This window comes from Pipistrellus hanaki (genome assembly GCF_964339955.1).
Source record: "Pipistrellus hanaki genome assembly, chromosome: 17".
Lineage (NCBI taxonomy): Eukaryota > Metazoa > Chordata > Mammalia > Chiroptera > Vespertilionidae > Pipistrellus > Pipistrellus hanaki.
This window is the reverse complement of record NC_140519.1, coordinates 23,293,016-23,308,736: the sequence shown is the minus strand read 5'-3', so window position 1 is coordinate 23,308,736 and position 15,721 is coordinate 23,293,016. Positions and strand designations below refer to the sequence as shown.

General features: G+C 40.5%; 1 protein-coding gene across 3 annotated transcripts in view; it reads right to left on the bottom strand.

The window, feature by feature from the left end:
* The window catches only part of TOX (thymocyte selection associated high mobility group box), a 298,686-nt gene that overhangs the window by 110,617 nt on the left and 172,348 nt on the right, over positions 1-15,721 (bottom strand). The gene's annotated exons all lie outside the window — the stretch shown is intronic.

Sequence of the window (15,721 nt, the reverse complement as noted above, 5' to 3'; positions counted from 1 at the left end):
ATTGTTTCAAAATTAGGTCATTAAATACTTCCTAAATACTTCTTTAAATCTCGGAAAGACGTTATGTTTTTAGATTTCAAAGCCATTTTACTAGATCCATTTTTATCTTAATGTTTATACTTCAAAAATATGTTGTAAGTCAAATCAATCATGTAGCTTTCATTATCATGATGCTATGTTATCTACCTCCCCCCCAATTTTATCATTTTGGGGAAGTATAATCAGAGACCTTGGGGTGGGGATAAGAGATCTGTGTCACTCTCGGGGTACCTAATTGTTCCTCTCTGCTGCATTAGGGAATGCTGTGGTCTGACACCATCTGAGGCATCTGACCTGGGAACAATAGCTGCCCCTGGTTTAGTATCTTCCTAAGTGATGGTGCTATATAAATGTGATTACCAATGAGACCATTCCTGTGGCTTATGCATCAGTCTCCCTGGGATCCTAAGCATTTCTGTGTGCTCTCTGGGGATTGTTCTGACTTAGTGCTTTACTAAATTGAGGTTCCCAGGACTGAAGTTTAGGACAAAGGGGCAAGAGATGAAGGCAAGGAAAAATATATTTTAATCATAATTCAGCATTGTGATGTGTGTGTGTGTGTGTGTGTGTGTGTGTGTGCGCGCGCGCGCATGTGTGTGTCTTCCACCGGCGTTGATGATATCCTTGTTTTATTAAGATATGGAGTGTGAACACTCCTAGAGTCTTCAATCTCTTAAGGACTTGAATCTAACAGACACAATAGTAGATATCTACGCATTCATTCGACAACTACCAAGTAAGTACCCGCCCACCATGACTTCTCTTCTAGATGCTCATGATACAGCAGGGATTAGAGCCCAGGTTTCTACCTCTTACAGAGTGAGAGGCAGTGGGAGGGAGACAACCCAACAGTGAAATAAAATAGACAATTCAGAGAATGACAGCACTGATATTTACTCATTTCTTTCCATGAACTTTACAGTGTTAACTCATTTGATAAAACATGACAATGTGATGGGGGTGAGCGATGGGCGCAGTTTAGACCAGCATTTTAGAGAAGTGACTCCTGAGCTGAGAACCGACTGAGATGTGAGACAAGAGTATCAGTGATGTGAAGGTCATCATCGGGCAGGAGGAGGGTGACAAAAACTAGTATGACTATAGCTCAGTTAGAGGCAGAATAGCACGAGTATCCTATTCTTGACTCTTGTGTGAATAATGTATTATGGAGGGACAAGTTAGGAGAGGATGTTAGGAGACCATAGTGCAAGGGAAGATGGCACTTTGAACTATGGTGGGAGCAGCAAAGTAAAACACTATGTGGGTAGTTGCCAGATAAGTAAGGTATCCCAACAATGTATGCACGCTTTAACAGCTGGTAGATCAACTTAAAAAATGAAATGTATTTTAATAAACACTCTCTTTGTAATTATTCAAAGTGTGTGTATGTATATATATATATATATATATATATATATATATATATATATATATATATACACATACACATTTTGGGGGGCACCCTATATATTTTGGAGGCAATTCAGTCAAGATATGTTTGGAGTAAGGGGAAAAAGATGAACCAAGAAGGAATCCCAGAATTTGGGGTTGAGCATTTGTCATGGGCAGTGATTCAGTTCACATAACACACGCTCAGTGAAACTCTCACTCCAAAAACATCTCCCCCACTTCTCCTTGTCAATAATCAATCATTTCTTGAGGTTCTGTTCAAAGGTTACCTCTATTAAGTACCTTGCCCTGATTCCTCATGCCGTTTTATAACTCTGTTATAGTAAGTATCATCCTTTGAAATGTTGCATGCCTTTTTAAGTACACAACCCGTTTTACTACACACTTGAGGGCAAGAACTAGTCCCATAAAATTTTTGCTTCCTCCCCATCAACATGCAGCTAACTGTCAGGTCCTCTGGATGGTCCCAGTTTGTGGCCTTATCATTATTACCTGCTTCCTTCTCAAATTTGCATTGGTTTGAATGATAAATTATGTAGTAATCCTAAGTATAGCAGTTGCCCAGTACCACCTAACTATTGTAAGATAAGGTAAGTTCTGTTCAAAAGGAAAAAGAACAAAACAAAACTGGGGTTCCACTTCAGAGTCTGCCAGATTCCCTGGCAGTTGTCGAATGAATGCATAGATATCTACTATTGTGTCTGCTTCCCTGGAGCCCTAAGGGAAGAATCTTCTGATACAGAATCCAACCAAAGAGGGAAGATGTTTAGTGCGGCAGAAATCTAAGCTCCTTTTACAAGTAGGAAATGAAATGCAGAACAATGAATTGAAGATATTGGAAGACCATAGTGCCTCAGACATCTTGCTTTTTTAGGTACATATGCATTTTGGGTATTGTCATTCTGTGATTTTCCACTGACATATGAAGTTGCAAAAGAAGGAGGGGTTTCCAAATTGCACCGTATGTGTGAGAGTTCTCACCTCTATATTTTTATACTCAGCAGAAGTGGGGAGGGTTTGAAATAAAACCCTGGTAACTGTCAGCAGGATTACTGCCTAGAGCACTCATTCGAACATTCCCAAGGCAAAGAACCCATGACCAGGCTTATTCCTTGTCAAAACATTTGTTTGTTCTCCCCTGGCCATCACCCTAATCACATTCTCAGCACAAACATTTTATGCCTGAGTGGCATCTTCTTCAGCACTTGGACCAATAGCCCTTTGGGCAAGATTCTTCCTTCCCAGGTAAGGGCAGCCCTGCATTCAGGCAGGTGCTTATCCAATAGACTATAACAAGGAGAAGCTACTGTTTTATGCATCATACCCTGTCATTGAGCCTGAGGAAACCCTTTTGTGATGTGGGATTCAGAGTTTACGCGCATTTGCCTTCCAATAGGTATTTGATAGGTTGTCATTAGCAATATATGTTCTCCAACGTTTGGAGAGATTACCCAGGGAGACTTCATTCTCAATTTCTCCTTTTTTCTGGCCTCGGTAGGCAGCTATTCATTGGTGTCCTTTCTTTTCTATGTACTTTGCTTGTGTTTTTAAATTTCACATCCCATGGTCATTAGATGGTAAGGGAAGATGTGAGGCACTGCTGAGTTCCTCCTTCCTTGCTGTGGAGCTCTTTATTGGTGAGACGCAGCCTCTGGGTCTCACCCGTGTCCATGGCAAGTTTGATGAGAACTTTAGCGGAACCCAAACTCTCCATTAGTCATCATGCGGTTAAGCCACAGAGAATAAGGATCTATTACTCTTTTCACTGAAAAAAGGCCAACATTTTAAGTGAATGCAGATAAGAAAGCATTTGTTGCAAATTATTTCAGTAACATACAGTACAAAAACTTGATTTTTTAAAAATTAAAATAAGAAAATTGCAATAGTAAGGTACATTCAAGGGAAATTGGCATTAATTACCTGCTTGCTATGTATGTATCGTGTATGAGAACCTCAGATGATTGGCTTCCTTGTACTATCTCATTTAATCCTCATTATATGACGAGAAAATACAACATCCTAAGCATTATCTCCATTTCACAAATGGGGAGATGGCTGAAGTACCCTGTGCCAGGTTCTGCTGCCAGGAAGGGCCATCTTTCTATTCCCTGGATGATAATGGGAACGTTGGACTCAGTGAGGCCATGTTTGGGATTCTCTGGACTCAGATATCCCAGTCCTGCTACAGCAGGACTATTTTTCCGTAGCTTATGTCATCTAACACTCAGGTGCCATTTAAGTGTGTATTGACTCCTCCAAATAGGCAAAGACCTACGCATCAAAGCACCCTGGTTCATTTCACTACCCTGGTAGATCCATCCCAGACCAGACCCTGTCTGGGAGACCCTACGGAGGCAGTTGAGTACTTGGGTTAACTCAGACAGCGAAACATTGGAAATCTCATGGAGGCATACAGGTTCAAACCCGATAGCTCCTCCTCTGAGATAACTAAGCATAGCCTTTGCATGTAAGGTAACTTTCCCATCAGTTTCTGGCCCCACGAGGGGATCCCCATAGTACTGCTCTCAGGCACGGGACATTCCGTAGGCTGCGTGAGAAGAACAGGACCCTGACGTGGAGAGTTTCGAAAGTCACACTCTGGCCCTACCATCCTCCATGCACTAGCCTTCTTAGTCACACTCCAGGGTTTATCGGGGAGGGCCTTAAGCTCAAGGGAGGGGGCCCTGAGAACACTGCCTTTGTGACCGCTAATCCTAGCCCCGGCCGTCTACCTGCCCTGCCCTGCCTCTGAGTCCTCAGTCCCTCCTGGGCAAGACAAGGACAGCACCACCCTCTCCCGATGTGAGTGTGTGCGCCTGGGACCTGGCAAGAGTAGGTGTTTAATGCCAGCGTGGCCGTTCTTAGAACCTCCCATGGAGCATGGGCACTCATAACTAGAAGAGGAATGACAGGCAACGTAAGGAAAACCCAGCCGAGCAGCTGTGGGGCTCCATTGGACAATAAAAGAGGTGACATGAAGCACACGGTCTGGTTTTGCTTGAGGGCTTCAGGTATACAGACATACTAAATCCTTATCACCAACAAGGGAGGTGAGAGAGGAGAGGAGAGAGAGTGAGGCAGAGATGGGTGAAATCCCTTGCCCACAGTGTCATGTAGCCAGTGAGGGTCTAGGCAGGCTCCAAGTCCAGGCTGCCTTACCCCGGAACCAGCTGGGAAGCCACCACTCACATGGCGGCTCAAGACCCCAACGCCATTGGTCTGTTTCTGCAGGTGACTGCCACACTCCCTGGTCAACTGGAGGAGGATACCCCACTTGAGAACTTGATCTTCCATGGTCTCCCCCATTTCCACATGTTTCATATCTGTAGTAACCCTCATCTTCCCAAGTGAACTGTGGGCTCCTGGATTCTAACATACAGCACATATAACACTCAGCAGATCGGAGGCACAAAGAAGACATCCAAAAACACGTGACGAGGGGGGTGAGATGTACAGCAAAGGGCAGCTTCAGAGAACACAGTGTCTCCTATTTGCCGGGAAACGAGGCTAGCCCCATGTGCTGTTCTAATGAGGCACCGTGTTTCACTTTGGGGAAAGCAAAAACAACCACAGAAACAAAAAGTACCCTAGGTAATACAGAAGCTGTTAACCCAAAGTCCCAATTTGCATCTGCCCAGTGGAGGAGTGGCGTTTGCTGGCCTCGGATACTCTCATGCACTCAAACACAACCAACATACAAATGTGTAGTGACATATGTTTCTGTAGAAAAAGAGGCAGAGGGGTACATGAATACAGATGAGAATAGCATACTTTTATTCAATGGGAGGAATAGTTATATGGTGAAGCCTAACTATTCTCCTTTTCCTGTTAATTCTTCAAGATATGTATTCTGCACAATAAAACACTATTATTTTAAATGCTAATAATTTTGTCTTTTGATAGTTGTAATTATATAACCTTTATAAATCTACCATCTCAAGAATTGAAGAGGAACTTATTTTTCATTCAGGGCATTTTCAAGTTTCATACTGTATGGAATATGGTCTTACTGCAATTTGGTAAACCATTGTTTATGTCTGCTGGTTAGCAGAGGATGTGATTAAATATGCAACACATATAACAATTTTAATAGTTTAAAAATGTTTGGAGGGGTTTAATAACTTTGATTAGAAAGAATCAACACTTTGAGGAAAAATGTTTAAGAATATAATACTCTTAACTATGCTTATCAAATGTAGCAAATATTGAGACAGCCTCTTGCCTATCAAAAATGGACTTGCTATCCTGAATTACAAAGAGTTAGATCCTCCTGTCAAGTAGTACTTAGATTTCCCTAGGGAATTTGTATATTCCACTAAATTCTGAAAAGTACAACTATCAAATTTGTTATTATATATTTATCAAAATGCTAAATGTATTTATTAGGTAAAGGAAAAAAAGGACATTTTCTCTGGATTATTATGGCCTTTGTGATATTTTTAGAAACCTCAAAGAGGAAAGGTGAATCTACTATTTTAACGGCCACTTGGTCAAAGACCCTCAGCACTTCATGCCTTTTCCCCAATGGCAGAGAAAAGCGTATGAAAGGCTAATGTAAAAAGATAAACATTGTGTTCTTGTAGGTCATGCTTGTCCACATAAGGGAACTCAGAGCTTTCAAACTGGAAAAAACTGAAATGGGGGCGGGGGGCGGGAATCAACAACAACAACCACCCTACTCTCCCATGTCCCTGTATGCACTAGATAAGAATAGTTAATGAATAATGAAGGAAGTGGTGAGATGAATCTGGTTCATTGTTCTCCTGAAAAGCCTTTTAGACCAATTCTCCTATGACTCCATGACTAAATGGGTTTATAATACAACATTTTGATGTTATTAATCTATTTGCACAAACCAACCAAACAGCAAGTCAAAGACGGAATCATTTTGCAATCAAACAAGAAATAAACACTGGTCATATGGGCCAGTATTTAATAGACATTAATTATCCACATTGCTCGTCCTGGGGGGGAGCGGGGGCGGAGAATTACAAGATGTTTCTTTTAGAAGTCTTATAATTTTACTCCATAAAAAAACAGCTCTATTCAGAAAATAGAAGTATTCATATAAAAAAGATCAGCTAGGCATTATAATTAATTGTCATATACACCAACTCAAGAGTGGTATGGGTTAGGAAATAATTAGTAGTCAGTTGATTAAGTATTAAGGCTATGGGATTATTTGTAAGTTTTGGGGCTCAATTAATTTATTTATATTAAAATTATTATAAATGCATTAAGACCCAAGACATATTACATAATGTATTTAAAAAACAAACAAACTGGAATACGTGTATCAATTTAGAAGACTATACAATTGCTTAGAAGTGTCAGCATAAAAAGCAATAATGATCCTGTACTGTCTGGAGACTATATATGGGTTTCATGGGGGACAAATGAGTTCACCCATTTGTTCATAAATAGTTCCTGAGCTCCTACTATGTGCCAAGTTTATATGATATTAATATCAATAATTTCCACAAGAAAGTCCCAACCATGAAATCAAGTAAGCTCTCAAGGCGTCTAGGCTCACGTTTCTGTAAAGAGCTCCTCCCCAAGGGAGGGCGAGGAGCAAGACACATTCCTTCCCATGGGAGGGCCTGTCCTGAGTGTTGATGCTTAAAAGCAGAGAAGGAAAGAGAGAGCAAGGAGAGGGACACAGGAGAGGTGCTCAGCTCAGGGCTTGATGTATAGTCAAGACGTGACACATGAAGTGTTTTGATTATTATTGAGGGTAGAGGGGTGCGCTCGGCACATGAGTTGGACCTAAATGAGGAGGAGAAAGGAGCGGAGAGCATGGAGTTGGGAAAGGGGGAGGGAGAGGGCCATGGAGCCCTCAGGTGCATGGTTTCTCTGCTGATCGGGCTTCTGTTTTCACTTGCTGCTTATCCTTCCCCCTCCCAGCTCTTTTCATGGAGGTTCTGTGTTGCTTTTCCCAAACTGCCCCCCTCAACACTTCAGGAAAGATTGCATTAACATTTTGGAGGTTCCAGCGAGTGACTGAAATCTCATTGCCGGGGCCGGGAGCCTGTCTTATGGGCCCACTTAGAATCTGTTTGTCCAAGGACAATGAGGAGCATATAACTATATTTTTCTTCCCTCTCTTTATTTGCTAAGGACTATTTAAATAATGGATACCCGAGCAGAATAAAAGTGGACTTGAGGAATAACACCATAATGGCCTTTCCAGATGTTTGCCTTTAGGATGTGAAATGAATTACATGGAAACAAGACGGGGAATTGCTGGCTAGATACCGATACAGCAAGAAACACACCCTGGGAGTGAGCAACGGGTCAAAAAAACTAAATAAGCCAGTAATCAATGATGCTATGAAAGAGTCTGTCATCAAACATGTGTGTGTGTGTTGGGGGGGGGGGGAGCGGGGGCGGAGAATTACTTGAAAAATTCAGAAATTACTCAGGAATCTCAAGCTCTGCCTCTCATTGTGGTCGGCACTCCTTACGATCACAAATTAAAAAAGAAAAAGTTAATTTGATTGCAAAGTTGAAAAGTCTGACCTTTGAGGAAAGGTTCAAAGAATTGGGGTTATGTGGGCCAGCTAAAACACAACTGCGGGATTGACTTCGTAAATGTCAAGTTCTTGAATCAACCATTCCCCCAGCATTCAGATGTCTGAGGCAGACAAAGTAGACTGAAATTGCAGTAAGAGATTTTTAGTTGAACTTTAATAAGGAACTTCCTGGAAGAAATCTAAATCTCTTAGTGCAATTTAGCTTAATGTTACAAGGTTAATTAAACACAAACAGGCTACCAAGGAAAGTTGTGGAATCTTGGCTCTTGGCTAGAAAACCACATATCTAAAATGGTTTAAGTTTACTCCTGCCTAGAATGAAGAGACGGGATTGAATAACTCCCCGAGTTTGCTCACAGTATATTATGTAACTAGTTTTATAGATTTTTAACTTCTTGCATGCATGGGCGAGGCACAAATCCATAAAGAACTCCAGGCTTGGAGAAAAAGTACAACAAGCCCCATATACAAAGTGAATCTTGAGTTGCCTATTTTTTTAACTTGGCATAATAAAGGAAAAGTGTTATTTTTAAATTGGCTTCTTTCCTGAACACTATTAAGGAGGGCTGTGGCTTGGAAAAATATTTTATTGCTGCACTAAAAGATAGTCCCCCAAATCATTAACATACTGAGTCCATTGAACTACTTATCAATACCACATTCAAAGTAGTCTGTTTTGAGCAAAGAAAGGGCTTAAGTAGAGCTTAACAACCAACCACAAACAACACTTATTTTTGGCCTTATTAGGAATTTGACATTAAAAAAAAAAACCCAACCCAAACCACACTCTTTTATTATATATAGTCAAAAATAAGAACAAAAAACCAGCCAATTTATTCACAGTCCTAAAGTGGTTTAGTACATTGCTCTCAGGTGCTGTGATGTTTTTTAAAAAAGATAATTTATGAAAAAAAAACAGGCTGTAATTGCTAAACATTTGATAAATTGTGGCCTAACGCTAAATAATCATTGTTCATTTTTTTTTCTGTCAAAGTGGGCAAAATCATTTCTTTTTATTGCTCCCCACCCCCTACCCCCCGTTTTTATTTTTAAAGAAAGAAACGCACCGCAGTGACATCCGATCCATTTTCAACTAATGCCTCTATTATTTCATATCTACATGGGCTGACATCATCAGCTCTTTGGTGTCCTGAAAGATACTTAGGTCTGGTCCACGGTTCCATATTTTATGCATTACATGAAATAAAGTATCTCGAGATTTGGAAAATATTTATTTTAAAAATAGCAATCAAATTGCCTGTAATCACATTTTCTGCTTGGCTTTGAAAGCTACATTATTCAATATGCCAGTGGTCCTTCCCATAATGGCAACAGATTAGAAATTCATGCTGCTCTCATACATCTGACTTCCTTGATGTAAGAGCGCTCCCCCTGGACCCGGAGCACACTCCTGCTTCAGTTTTGTTCGTCCTGCCCGCTACCTACTGAAGTGATGGTTGTCAAAACAGTGGAACAGTGGCCTTTGAATGCAACGTGTGCCCATGACTGAATGCTAAAAATGACAATAAATCTGAATACATATATTATGCTTGCTTTTGTTGCCTAGGAAAAAAAATATATAAGGCATTGGGGAAATAAACCCCCCCAATTTTATTGCTTTTAACATTTTTTTTTTTTCATTTGAAACTTCAGAACTGGAAATTTGAAGCATTTTAAAGAAATTGAAATCTCCTTTGTTGCCTTTTCTCATTGTAAACTTTCTATAATGTGTCATTAGGAACCACACTCCGCAAAAAAAGCCCAGGTTCTAAATGAATCCTTTCTGTGAGGCCATTCTAAAACTTTGCACGGTTTTTCTTTGTATGAAAGAGCTTCTGTTGACTGCACAAAGAACAAGCAATCGCTACGTATATGCGGGGCAGCGAGGCCGGGTGACTTTATACAAGGTTGCATTTTGCCTTCCACCAATCCATGATTAACCCAGCAGTGAATGGAGCAGAGTGGAGAGGGGAAGGAGAGAGAGGCTCTCGATTTCAGTGTGTAGGAACCAAAGGATTTTTTTTTTCCTGCAACCACGAATAGTTAACGTGGACATTTTCTTATTTTACCTTTCTCCCAAAATAGCCCTGCCGTTTCTTCCCAACAACAGGAAAACACTGCTCTTTCTCACGAAGCAATGTCACTTCTTCATCGCAGAATAACATTTTCCTCCCAAAAGAAGGGTTCTATTCAGTGGATTCAAATATCTTAATAACAGCATAGGCGTTGGGAGACAGGTAAAACACGGAGGAGCCAAAGTGATAGTAGGGAGAATTATTAAGTCACTAAAGTGACAAGTTGGGGGAGTCGGCCCCTGCATTACAATTGTGTGGTCCATGGAGAATGAGACGCGGGAAAATGCAAACACGGGAAATGGGAACAAGCGAGATGAATAAGAGCCACATCCCCCTGGCTGATTCCTAGCTTCCCCTGGCTCCCAGGAGCTCAGCGTGGAGCCCCGTGGACCAGACCTAAATATCTTAGCCCAGTCCCGCTGCTAAGGTCAGGGCGCCATGCACAACCCCAGTGCTTCTCAGGACTCTCATTCGAGTGCTTGTCTAACCCTACTCTACTCCTTGATCAGTTACTCACTACCAAGTGCCCACAGGGGGATTTTGAAAAAATGGAACTTTTACATATTGGATCATGAATGGCTGTTTGACTTGGACCTAGAAAGTCAGAACTAATTGGCACTTACTCGACAGTACGTACTCGTAGAAATTCTACCCTGGTTTATAGCCCAAGCTTGGAAAATAGGGGCTTTAAGAAAATGGAATCTTTTCTAAAGTGCCAGAAATCTAACTTCTTGCAGAGTCCTGACTGACTGCGAACATGTGAAGTGGCACAGGCCAGAACATACGGAGAGGAAGCAGGAAGGAGGAAAGCACACTCTCTGGATGCTTCAGGCTGTACATGCTTATGGTCAAGTTTACAAGGCAACCTAGGTAGTCTACCATGGCGACCTGTATCGAGCACCAAGTGTAAGTCAGGCACTCTTTTATAGACAGGAACTAATTTAATGCTCACAATGTTGTGGGATTAAATATCTTATTATACCAATTTTATAGAGGAGGAAATTGAGGCACAGGAAGGTTATATAAATTGCTGAATGTCACACAGCTGGTACATGACAGTAGCAGGATTTGAACTGAGGCACTCTGATCCAAAGATGTCAATCTTAATAATAATGATATATAAGGACACTCAGTAAAAGGTAGAGAGGCTTCTTTGGTTAACAGCAGGCTCATTGCTCTCTCTCTCTCTCTCTCTCTCTCTCTCTCTCTCTCTCTATTTTTTTTTTTTTGATAGGTCTGAAGAAGATTGAGGATTAAAGTATAAATAACTCTTTTGGAAAATCTTCCCTCTCATGCATTTTAACTTCTCTAAAAGAGTCATGCAAGCTTGCCTTTCATATTTTATTTAACAGACTTATGTAATATTTCCTATGTGCCAATTACTAGTCTAAGCAATTCTGGCTCATTTACCCCCACGAGGTAAGGACTATTATTATCCTTGTTTCAGACAAGGGAGCTGGGGTATTTGCTGGCTGAACCACTGAGCATGTCACTTAATCACTGTGCTCCTCCATCTTCCATTTGTGAAACGGGGGTAATAATACTCATTCAGATATTGATTTCTCACATGGAATGCGTTTTTATGTCTAATATATTAAACATTTGTAGAAAATGCTTAAACTAAGTGAAATAGAATCACTTATATTGCCACTGGGGGCGAGGGCAAGAAAATTTATCTTCAAAATAAAATCTCAGAAGAAAACATTATCTATAATAATTTATCTTTAAAATAAAATCACAGAAAAGATATTATATATAATTACATTATAAAAGTAATAACATATAGGGCATACAACGATGCATATATGTTAAGCATTATAATAACCTCTAAAATATATAGAATATCTAAGTGAGCACTACAATACTTGACCTACCTGTGTGAAAAGACTAACACAAAGATGCAAGCACCATACTAACAGCAAATAGTTCAGATTTGATAACACTGAAGAGCTTTTGGAAAATAACATTGGAATGAGTTGATCGTGTGTGTGTGTGTGTGTGTGTGTGTGTGTGTATGCATCTCTGCCTAAGGTGGTTTATACTTACTGGATTTTAAAACTTACAGTAAGTATATTAATAGGATTTGCAGGAGTTAGTTTTCTTCATTGTCCCCATTTTGTAGGTGGCCTTGGGAAAGGGACCCAGGAAAAGCACTGTAATTTCTAGGTGGGGAGCATTTGCATCCTGATTTCTGTCGCCATTATTTCCTTGTCTCTATGAGCACTGACCTAAATACATTTCCACCACTGGCAAACCGATCGATAGTTGGTTGTTAAATTCTGTGATTACATTAGCAATGAACAAATTGCTACAGAAAGAGTTTTAGCCAGATTTGTACAAAGAAGTGTGAAGAGAACATTTTATAGCCCTAAGTTTCTTTTCAGAGAAAATAATCCCTTGGAGCTTTTTAAGTGTAAAATACGACGGTATGAAAGGTTGTTCATCTTTAGATCCATTTATGGTTGGGAATGATGTGAAAACAGCTTAGCAGCCCATCTCTCTTTTCACACTGTCACCACCCTGCGCACCTCCTCAACACCTCTGGCCTTGGCTATGACAACAGGCACCTCAGACTTCCCACACCTGCAGTCTCTTACCATGGCCATCCATCCAGGGAGGCGCCAAAAATGTTTCCCCACAACACTGCTTTGAGTGAAAACAGCCAGTGAGTTTTTAGAATCCATCTTATCAAGCCCACAGACCTTTGATTGATTTTTGAAGTCTTTGGTCAAATTTCCCAACTTAAAATATCTAACCTGCTTTCTAATATGTGTTTTCTATCCTCTTTAAATGTCCAAATCATGACCATAGTTCACACCCTAACTACAGTCCTACCTTTTCCAACTAAGTTTTGTCAACTCCCAAACCAGATTACTGTAATCTCCTCCAACTAGACATCCCTGGGGGGTTCACGTCCAGGAAAAGTGAATTGAGCACTTTGCTTGTCTCTCTCTAATTATTTCATGTCTCACTCTAATTGTTTCCTACCTATTCATGTATATTTTTTCTGTAGTTTACAAGCTCCTAAGAACCATGCCTTATCGGTCACTTGAACCTTTTCAAACATTTAGACCATGGTAAGACTTAAAATGTACACCGATGGATGTCATTCTGGATACATGACAGCTCAAAATAAGAAGGGAAGAAGCTCCTTATTTCTCAAATGAATCAGTAAATGCCAATCAAGTTGACCCTTCCAACTTTACTAGAATTCTATTGTAACTTTATAGTGTATCAAACTCTGCAATCCAGCCAGAGATCAAAGCCTTGAAACAGGATGTTTACAATCGGTTTAAACTCCAAATCTTTCTTCAAGACCACTGTGGCTTAAAAAGTGGATTTAATGACAATTTAATGTTAGAATCAACATTATAAACTAGATGTATGCTGTTCAATATAGTAGTTTTATAAGGAATATGGGGCTACTTTAAAATGATTAAAATACAATAAAATAAAAATTAGCCTTTCATTCACACACTGGCCACATTTAGAACACTCAGTAGCCAATGGCTACTGTTATTGGATGGTATGGATAATGGAAAAGCCATTAGCACAGAAAGCTCTACTGGACAGTGCTGAAGCCTCTCTGAACTCTTACCAAGACGTGAAATAGATTGGAGTAGCTTTGTACTATAGTATAAAGTGGTAGGACCGAATCTATGAGTAGGCCAAGTAGATGCCCAGCCACAATGTGGTTTGAGAGGTATTGGGAAGGCTCACAGACCTTGCTAGGTAGGTTCTTCTGGCCAAGAACTAGAATAGCAGGTTAGAGCTCCATCCCCTTAGTGTAGGCCAATCAGGGCCCCTCTGCCTTACGTTAAATGTTCCAAGGGAAATACCATGCCTACGGGGAAATAATGAAGCTTGGTCTGGAGCATTCAGTCGGGTGGGGACAGCATAAAGAAACGTTGGGTGAGCTGAAGCTCCTGAGAGCTTATGAGGAAAGCACAGTGGAGGAAGGGTCTGAAAAGTGCTGTGCTTCACAGGTGTGACCGGGTCCAGTCCTGAGAACCATCTGAGAATGGAGGGATTGCCAAGGATGGCAAATCTGGGATAATCCCAGACGCATGTTCACTAACGTTGTGCAAGCATCTCTTAAAGAGTAAACGGCATATGGAGAAGGTCCTAGGAATGCTAAGTAGGTAAGTGATAGAAAGGAAAAGTTTGGGTACTTAAATTATATGTTTGAATATCTCATTATCCCTCCTACGGCCAAGTTCATTAGCACTAAGAGGAAGGACCATAGCGGACAAAACTGGTATTTTATGCACTGTATGTGCTCTTCCTCCCTTCGGTGATTGTTATGCCTACTGACTCATGAACTGGGTCTGAAGACTTAGCCCCAAAGAGCAGCCTGTGATTGTTCAAGGTGACCGTCTTGAAGTACATTATTCAGATTGACACATTTAGTGTGTTTGTTAAAAATCCATTCTCTACTTTATGGAGACACAGTTAATACTCTCAAGGTAAGTCTAGACAGACAAATATAACATGAAACACTGGGACAGTAGTGCTGAGTTTTCCACCACTGCTAGTACTGCGGATGGGTCCTCTCCTCTTGGCCAACCAGCTACCTGCCAGGCCTTAAAAGTCTTACACTATTATGGCATTAGGCTCCGGCCTGCATTCCCTGAAAACACCGCTGTGGGGTTTCTTTCAACTCTACTTCACACACAGGAAAACCTTCCTGTGAAATCATTCGAGTTGCCATATCTCCAAATGGCTTAGGTAAGTGATCATATGAAACTTTTTTTTTTAAAAAAAAATCAGAAACAACATAATATGAAGAAGTTAATAAATGAGTTCATTGTGAATATGACAGCATTGTTCAGCGATTTGCAAAAATACAATTGAGTTAGTTAGACTGTTAAAGTGATTGAAGAACGGAAGTGAAAGAACACTAACTCAAAGTCATTGCTAATCCTGGAGAGAGTTTTATGATGTGGTAAAAAGCTCTGCCCTCAGCCATATGCCACTGGAAAGATGTTTCAGCACTTGTGACACAGAGAAATTAAGTTTTGGATGCCATAAAAATCAGAAGGAAAGATTACATGATAAGTCAGGGATGCTCATCAAAAATATAGATCCCCGGACTCTGGGAAGTTAATCTGTGCTAGTTTGCTTGATGAAACGCATTCCCACTAAATTTGAGAAACACAGAACATCAGAAGATTCTGAATCCGACAGGTCCAATACACTGAAACACATTAATGAGGATACATTTTGATTGTAGAAATTATACCTCCAAAATGAAAACACCTTTGTTCCTTCCTTATTATGTAAATTTGTGGAATCTGAGAGTGGAAATAGGGTGGAAAGCAAGTTTAATAGTGGTTCCTGTTCAGATGGGAAATCTTGCTCGTGGGGAGGAATCCCGCACTGGATGAGAGGTAGTACCTTTTAAGATAACTTTTCATCGGAAAGCCAGTCAGATTATTAGACTTTACAAGAGAACAGTCAGTGTCCAAGAGTATTTAGTACTTCGGGTTATAAATAATATATAATCAAACGTGTCATAAATTGACTTTGCCTAGACTTAAATATAAAATGGAAAAGTGCTTCAGGATTTCACAGGACCTCTGGAGAACATCTTCCGTAGCTTTAAGCCTATTTCTAGTTTCAGAATGCCGCGATATTACAGTGCAGAGCTTCTGGCATTAAATT